We start from the raw sequence: 8,436 nt of genomic DNA on the forward strand, positions 1-8,436 counted from the left end.
CAATTTTTAATTTTTAATTTAATCGTACATTTTTATCACTCCACTATCACGTTTTACAAATCTTACATTCAAGGTTTTTTCTTTTTTAAATTAGCTTCAAAGTTTTTAATTCAATTCACGTTTTATTTTTTTAGAAAATTATTACGTATTTAAATGTAAAATCAGTGTTTGATTTTCAAAATTAGTATTAAAATGATTAACGTCAAAATGTAAAATTAGTTGAAATTGATTTTTTAACATAAAATCATTATGATAAATCACGTTAATTTTTAAAACATTAATAAAAAAATAATTTATGAATTACATTTAATACAATTTGTCTTTTATCATACAAAATATAATTAATTTTATTGGATTAAAAGAAGTACATTCATATATTTTTGGGATAAATATGTTTTTAATCCTTTTAGTTTCAGTAAATTTTGTAAATGGTCCATGCTCGAAACCTGATCACCGTTTGGCCCCTGCGCTTTCAAAACGTTTGTTTTTCGTCTTTATTGTTGAACGATGTTAAAAACGTGATTGTGTGGCAAAGGACGTTCCACATCATTACCAGATCTGTTCACACCTGTATTGACTAGGGATGTCAACGAAGTGGGTAGGGTACGAGTAGTAGTTCCCCCGTACCCTACCCACTAGATAAATATCTGCTTCGTACCCATATTCATATCCATCGAGTATCCGTTATGCGGATACCCGTCTATTTTTTTCATACCCGCGGATATCCAGGGGTACCTGCAAGTATTTACAAAATTATTTAAAAAATAAATATTTAATCATAAATTCAAATAAAATAAAATAAAATACATCACTGTCATAAATTTTAAATAGATTTCAAACTAACTCAAGTCCATACAAGTCCAAATAATTATAAAAATAAATTTAAAATGACGTTCAACACAATGGAAATTCTTTAATTAGTGTTTTGATCAACAAGTCCACTTTATCCGATTGATTACTAAAAAATAATCAAATAATAAACCTCAACTGTCATGTGCCAAGTATTCTTATTTTGATTCCATCATTTGACAACAAGCATACCATAAACGTCACTATGTATATATGGTTTGATGTATATGCCCAATTTCAAAGAAGGAAAAGAGAAAAATGTCAAGGGATGTATTTGGAAGAAAACGTACCAATACTTGAAGTTTAAAGAATGAAGACAGAAGACAAGATGTGTAGCTTATAAAAAAGTAGGACAAAATATTTTTTACTAATATATATATATATATATATATATATATATAAGGGTATTTTTGTGAATTAAAGTTTAGCGGGTACGGGTATCCACGGGTATGGATACTATGATACTCGTACCCGTCCCGTTAACATGCGGGTATCAAAAATACCCATACCCACGGGTAGCGGGTATCCATTTTTAATATTCATTTCCTACTCATTGCGGGTTTTATCCGCGAATACCCACGGGTACGGATATTTTTGACATCCCTAGTATTGACACATAATTGACACTCTTAAAAGCATGATTTCCTAGGTTCTCACACTAACTATTCATTACTAAAATGTACATGTCTCCAACATTTAAGATTCAAAAAACATAAACCATGCATAAAATTTAAGTATTGTAACCATTAGCGAACCTTTGATATGACAAAGGGGGCATGGCCCCCCCAAATTTTTTTATATTTATATTATTTAATATGTAATTTTAATTTTTTTTAAATTTAATAATTTTAATATATTTTATATAATTTGATATTTTAAATTATATATATATATATATATAATAATTTTTTTACACGTTTACCTTTTAATTTTACCTTTTAAATATTTTTTAAAATGAAAATAATTATTTTATTCATATTATCTTTTAAGTAATTAAATTTAACCATTTTTTGGATTTGACTGTTTTTTAAAACTTAATCATTATAAATGAAAATTAAGTATAAAAAATATTTTTATTTAATTTTATAATTATAATAATAACAATAATAATAATTTTATTATTTTTTATTATCATAATAAAAGTAAATACAATGTTTTACTAGTTTATATAAAAAATTTGGAATTAATTTTTTGGTTAATATCTTCATTCAAAAATATCAAGTTGGTCCTTCGATCATTTTTAATCTGAATTTGGTTACAAATTTTGAAAAAATATTGCAATTTGATTATTTTTTCGTTAAATTTCTTGAATCAGATGAAGGTTTTTTCATCATCAAAATTAAAGATGGTTTCTTTTGTTGGTGTAATTAACATAATCATAATGTCAATTTTGATGAAAAATCTTTGTTCTGCTTCAACAAATTAACGAAAGAACTAATCAATTTTTAAAAAATTGGAACTAAGTTGAGACTAAAAAACAACTAGAACCAACTTGACATTTTAAAAAAAATGGACCAAAAGAGTAATTCAACTAAAATTTTGGCACCCCAAAATATTGGTTAAAGATCCTGATTGTAACTACACTACCTTCACATCTACATAAAATATTTGGTTATTTTTTCTCTCTCTCTTTATATATATATAAAGAAAGAGAGAGAAAACAACCGAAGATTGTCATACCACAATAAAAAGAAAAAACAGTGACGAACTTTTAGGTGAATTTATTAAAATAATATATATATATATATATATATATATATATATATATATATATATATATATATATATATTTCCCCACATCACCAATCGCTTGCTATCATCCAATTTCCATCAATTTATTAATCTCATTGCAACCACAACCACTTATTACAATTATTGATCTTGTTACTATTCATACTCTCACTCTTAACTACTTCATTATTTTCATAATTAAAGATCTCTACTTCAAACAAAACAAATAGATTTTTTTAAAAATATATTATACTTAATGAAAAATTTGGATACAAGTAATAATTAGATTAATTGAATTCAATGTGTTGCAACATATTATCAAACAGAATAAGTTAAAGTCTTGTTTATTGGTGTCTAGAAAAAGCTTTTATTAAAAATCAGATTGAAGATGAATTAGAAGTAACCAATGAATACATGCATCACATGGTGAACCTATTTCGTGTTTGCCCTCACTTTTCCAAGTTTTTTTTCTTCTTAAAATGAGAAGCAGACGTTTTCTAAAAATAACCTCGTAAAGTCACACTAGTAGAAAATAGATATATTAGAACAGAATATTAAATCGGTTGAAAGGGAACCGATCTAAAACAAAACACGATGGCAATTTTGTAAATAAAAGGAAGTATATTAGATTGGTTGTTTATTTAACTGATCTAATATTTACATATTAGATCGGTTGCAAGGAGAACCGATCTAATATGTAATTATTAGATCGGTTAAATAAACAACCGATCTAATATCATTACGCTAAAACCCTATTTTTTCGTGTTCTTCCTTTGTGCCTCCACTTCTCTTCTTCTCTTCCAAGAACTCTCATTTTTGCCACCATGGTTGTCGCTCATCATTAGGGTTTTGGATACGAAGCTTTCCGTTGCCATCATCGCGTCCAACTCCAACGATGTCACTATTATTCTTTGCACATATTTTCTTGATGAATCTGAAGTGTATTTGGGATCCAAGATTAAAGGCAAAGATGATGACAATTTGGAAACGAACATTGATGAACCGATCTAATATATCTTCGACATATTACATCGGTGTATATTAGATCGGTTATAGAACCGATTTAACATGTGCTTCAGAACCGATCTAATATACATATTTTGTACTAGTGTCAGTAAAACACTTTTTGATGTCTACATGTTCTGTCACTCTCTCACTCTGCATGCTTCATGCTTTATTGTTTCTTTCTTATGAATTTACCTTCATGCTTTACTTCGATTTTCTTTTAGCAAATGTTAGTTGTTAATAGAGGGAGTTGAATCCATAATTTCTCTCGCCCTCTCTCTTAAACTTACAAAATCAACCTTATTTAACCAAATTATTAACAGGAGATCAAATCCACGACTTTTTCTTTTCTTTCCTTTCATCTAATCACTAAGTCATCTTATCACTCATTTGGATAGATTTTAATTACAAGTCTCTCAAGTAACATTATTCGAATCAATCACCATATCTCAGTTTTAAACAACTACTTTATACTTCATTGATCATTTTAGGTTTTATCTTTAAGGATGTTTTATTCATATAAATAATAGTTACATCCTACATGACTTAATGGAACACTTAAAAACAACATCAATAAAGACATTTTACTACAAGAAAAAATGATTCATTAACAATCAATTTTAGTGACAAAAAATTATTAGTTACTAAAATAGTCATTATTATAAATAAAAATTTATAATTGATCTCTAAATTGGTTTCTAAAAGTTAGTTAACAAAGGAAATTGGTCACTAAACATTAGATATCAAAGTTTTTGCTACTAAAAGAATTAGTTTCTAAATTAGTCTGTAACTAATTAGTAATCAATTATTATTTTTTATTCATAATAGTGTCTATTTTAGTAACAAATAGTTTTTTATTTTGTAAACTGATATATAAATTGATCACTATATTGACTAACAATTTTTAATCACTAATATTAATTATTTTAATGTCATATATATATATATATATATATATATAATCAAAATCTCTCGCTAACTATAATTCATATGAAAAAAATATATAAAACCAACAAATTTCTTATAATGTTACATCATGGTTTCCTTTCTATTAATATTTTCGGACAGTAGAATGGCTACAACAACTCGATGTTAGTTAGCAATGAAGAAAAAGAAAAAAGACAAAAGAAAGCATAATGTAAATTATTTTCCACCTTATTCAAACTTCAAACATTTTCCTTTTGTAGTCATCGTTCCAACCTAAAATCTTTCAAATGTCTTTGGTCTAGTCTTGTTGAATATTATTCATTTTTCTACAATTCAACAATAATAAATTGAATTCAAAAGCTTATAGCAAAAAATTTCGAGGAAATTGTGTTGGAAGAGAAATAAAAAATAGAGTGGGAGTCTTGAAAATTGATAAATTCCTTAGCTTTTGCTCCAGTCTAGTTGAATTTGGAGTGTGACTATTGGTGATGCTAGGAAATTGTCGTCGTCGTGTTGTGCATAATGGACACCATCTCAGCAATAACGATGTGAAAAAGTTTGAAAAATAAAAGGCTATTTTGTCTAACCTTTTAAAAAAGGCTTTGAGGATTATCAAATATAATGGTGGTTAAACTTGGACGAAATTTGTTTGTTGTTTCCAAAATCTAGAAGGTGCCAAAGTTTTCCATGGAAATTGGTATTGAGGCCTTTCTTTTGTTTTTCCACCATCCTGTCGACATTTTTCTTTTATTTATTAATACTAGATAAATAAGGTATAATTAAAATTAGTTTATGGAATTATATATATATATATATATATATATATATATATATATCAAACAAGTATGATACGTTAAAAAAAATTTCTTTTGGTTTGTTCAATTTAGTATACCAATTTTCTAAAGAGATTCAATTTGGTTCTCTCCGTTAGGTTGGAGTAAACACCGTGTCCGTACAGGACACGTGTCAAGCCATGAAATTTTTAATTTTTTTTAAAAAAATATTTTTTATTTAAAAAAAATTATTTTCTTTTCAAAAAAATTTAAAACTGTCACGTGTCAGTTTATCATCATGCCACGAGGCAGCTTACAATCATGACATGTGACAGTGGTAATAGTTGTTTTCAATTTAGTACCCCAATTTAAATTTTTGGTTCAATTTAGTACCCAATTTTTTAAAATGATTCAATTTCGTCTTTTCCAATTTGAGACCAAATTAGTAACTAAGTTTGATTATAACTTATATATATACATGTTAAATAATTGTTTTGAATTTATACATCAAATCACTACACCTAAATATTCAAATTATTTTATTTTTTACAAGTGTAAAAAATTTCATGTGTAAAAAATTACAAAGGTTAAAATGTAAAAAGTAAAATAATTTAAGTATTTAGGTGAAATAATTTGATCTATATATTAGAAAAAGTTATTGTAACATGTATATATAGGTTGTAATTAAGCTTATTTACTAATTTGGTCTCAATTGAACCAAAAATTTAAATTGGGGTACTAAATTAAAAATAACAATTACCACTGCCACGTGTTATGATTATAAGCTGCCACATGGCACGATGATAAACTGACACGTGACAGTTTTAAAATTTTTTGAAAAAAAAAATAATTTTTTTTGAAAAAAAAAAAATTTTAAAAATTTAAAAAAATTTAAAATTCAATGGCTTGACAGAGGACACGGTGTTAACTCCAACTTAACAGAGAGGACCAAATTGAATTTCTTTAGAAAATTGGGGTACTAAATTGAACAAACTAAAAGTTTGGGTACCAAATTGAACTTAACGAAAAAGTTGGAGTACCAAATCAGTAATTATACCTATATTATTTTTTTCTTACATTAAATAGCCTTTTTATTATATATATATATATATATATATATATATATATAAGATATGATTATTGTCTCTTAGATTTAAATGAAAATTGAAAATAGTTTCTTTTTAATCCTTCAACTTTATAATTACGTAAATATAGTTTTTTTTAACCCAAATTTGTTAAATTTATTTAATATTTCAAAACACGTTTCTCAATTAATATTAAGGTGAAGATGTATCAAATGGTGTAGATAGTTCAAATATTATTATGAAGTACATTTGAAACATCAAATAAATTTAACAAAAATTGATTAAAGTGATTAAATTCCCTTCACGTAATTTTAAAGTTGAAGAACTAAATCTGATAAAATTTAAAAAAAAAAAACTAATTCCAATTTTAATAAAAATTAAGAGAGTATATATATATATATATGTATATATATATATATATGTATATATATATATATACATATATATATATATATACATATATATATATATATATATATATATATATATATATATATCAATGCATTTGTTATTCTCAATGCAACCACAACCACTCTTAATGAAATTATTGATCTTACTATTAATACTCTCCTCTTAACTACATTTTTTCATACTATTTATATGTTACTGTATTTAAAGAACTCTACTTCAAACTGAACATCAGTATATATTTTTAAAAATAAATTATACTTAATGAAAATTTTGGGTACGGGCAATGATTAGACTAATTGAATTCAATGAGTTGTTTACCGGTTATAAAGTAGTTTAAATACACCTTCATTCTACTCGTTGAAACGTTTATAAGGACAAAACTTCAAAGTATCGGAACAATATATATATATATATATATATATATATATATATATATATATATATATATATATAAATAAATAAATAAATAAAAGATCATTCATTAATGTCTAATTTCACAATCAATATGTATATGGCTCAGCATGAGGGGAGATAAGGTGTTAGAAGTCCCACATTGACCGAAAAGAAATAAAATAAATTTACTATATATAAGTAAGTGTAAACCTAACCTTATTTTAAATGTTGAGTTGGGCTTTAAAATTACTTATTCACAATTTTGGTAATTATTGTCCGAATTTGTTCTCATTTTGATGAAAAATCCTAGCATTTAGTGAATATGAGTATGAATATGAGTAATACTCAATTTTTTCAATTGGGTACGAGGACCAGATAATATGTACATATATATCTTGTTCTAGTCTCTATACCTGTCCTAATACATATTCTTGTCTATTCTCCATACAAATTTTATTATCTCATAGTTATCTCAAAGAAAAAAATCAACATCATACTTATACACACACTCAAAGGGCATAATATTTTTATCTTATCCTCATCTTTATCGGATAACAAATATACACCCATACTCATGTATGTATTCATTTTCTTACTATTTTAATATCAATTAATCATTTTTTATAAAAATAAAAATAAAAAATCACAACAAAGAAAACACTGTATTCATTTCAAATTAGAATATTAAATAAATTTAATGAAAAACAAAATATTTATTAAATTTACAAACGCTGTAACACCCCATTTAATTTATAAGCGAAATTAAATGTAGCGTCGCATAAAATAACATTCAAGCGCAACCCAGGAGTTTGAAACCAAGCTCCAGTGATCCATGGCACACCACGATGCCCAAAAGAAAATGGGATAAAGAGTTAACTAAGAATATATAAATTTAAAACCATCTATTTCGTGGGTCGCAGCCCTAGATGAACTCATACAGAAAATATAAACTAGTCCACGCGGACTATGCAGCGAAATCTTCATTTCCTTGCTGACCTTTGGAACCTCGCCCATCTGCTCCCATCAATTAAATTGATGATCATCGCAAGAAAGAAGAACCACATACAAGACAACCATACAATAAACAGGGTAAGCTAGAGCCAACAACATTTTTATCATACAGTCAAAATATATTTCTCACCATTCATTATCCATACATCAACCACGCATGTTATGACTTTCAATCAATATACTACGACTCGACTCGACTCATCCGGATACGTATAACTTGGTCGGATTCAGCAGATGCCCGCACTTGTGGT

This window comes from Vigna unguiculata, chromosome 6, assembly GCF_004118075.2.
Source record: "Vigna unguiculata cultivar IT97K-499-35 chromosome 6, ASM411807v1, whole genome shotgun sequence".
NCBI classification, from domain to species: domain Eukaryota; kingdom Viridiplantae; phylum Streptophyta; class Magnoliopsida; order Fabales; family Fabaceae; genus Vigna; species Vigna unguiculata.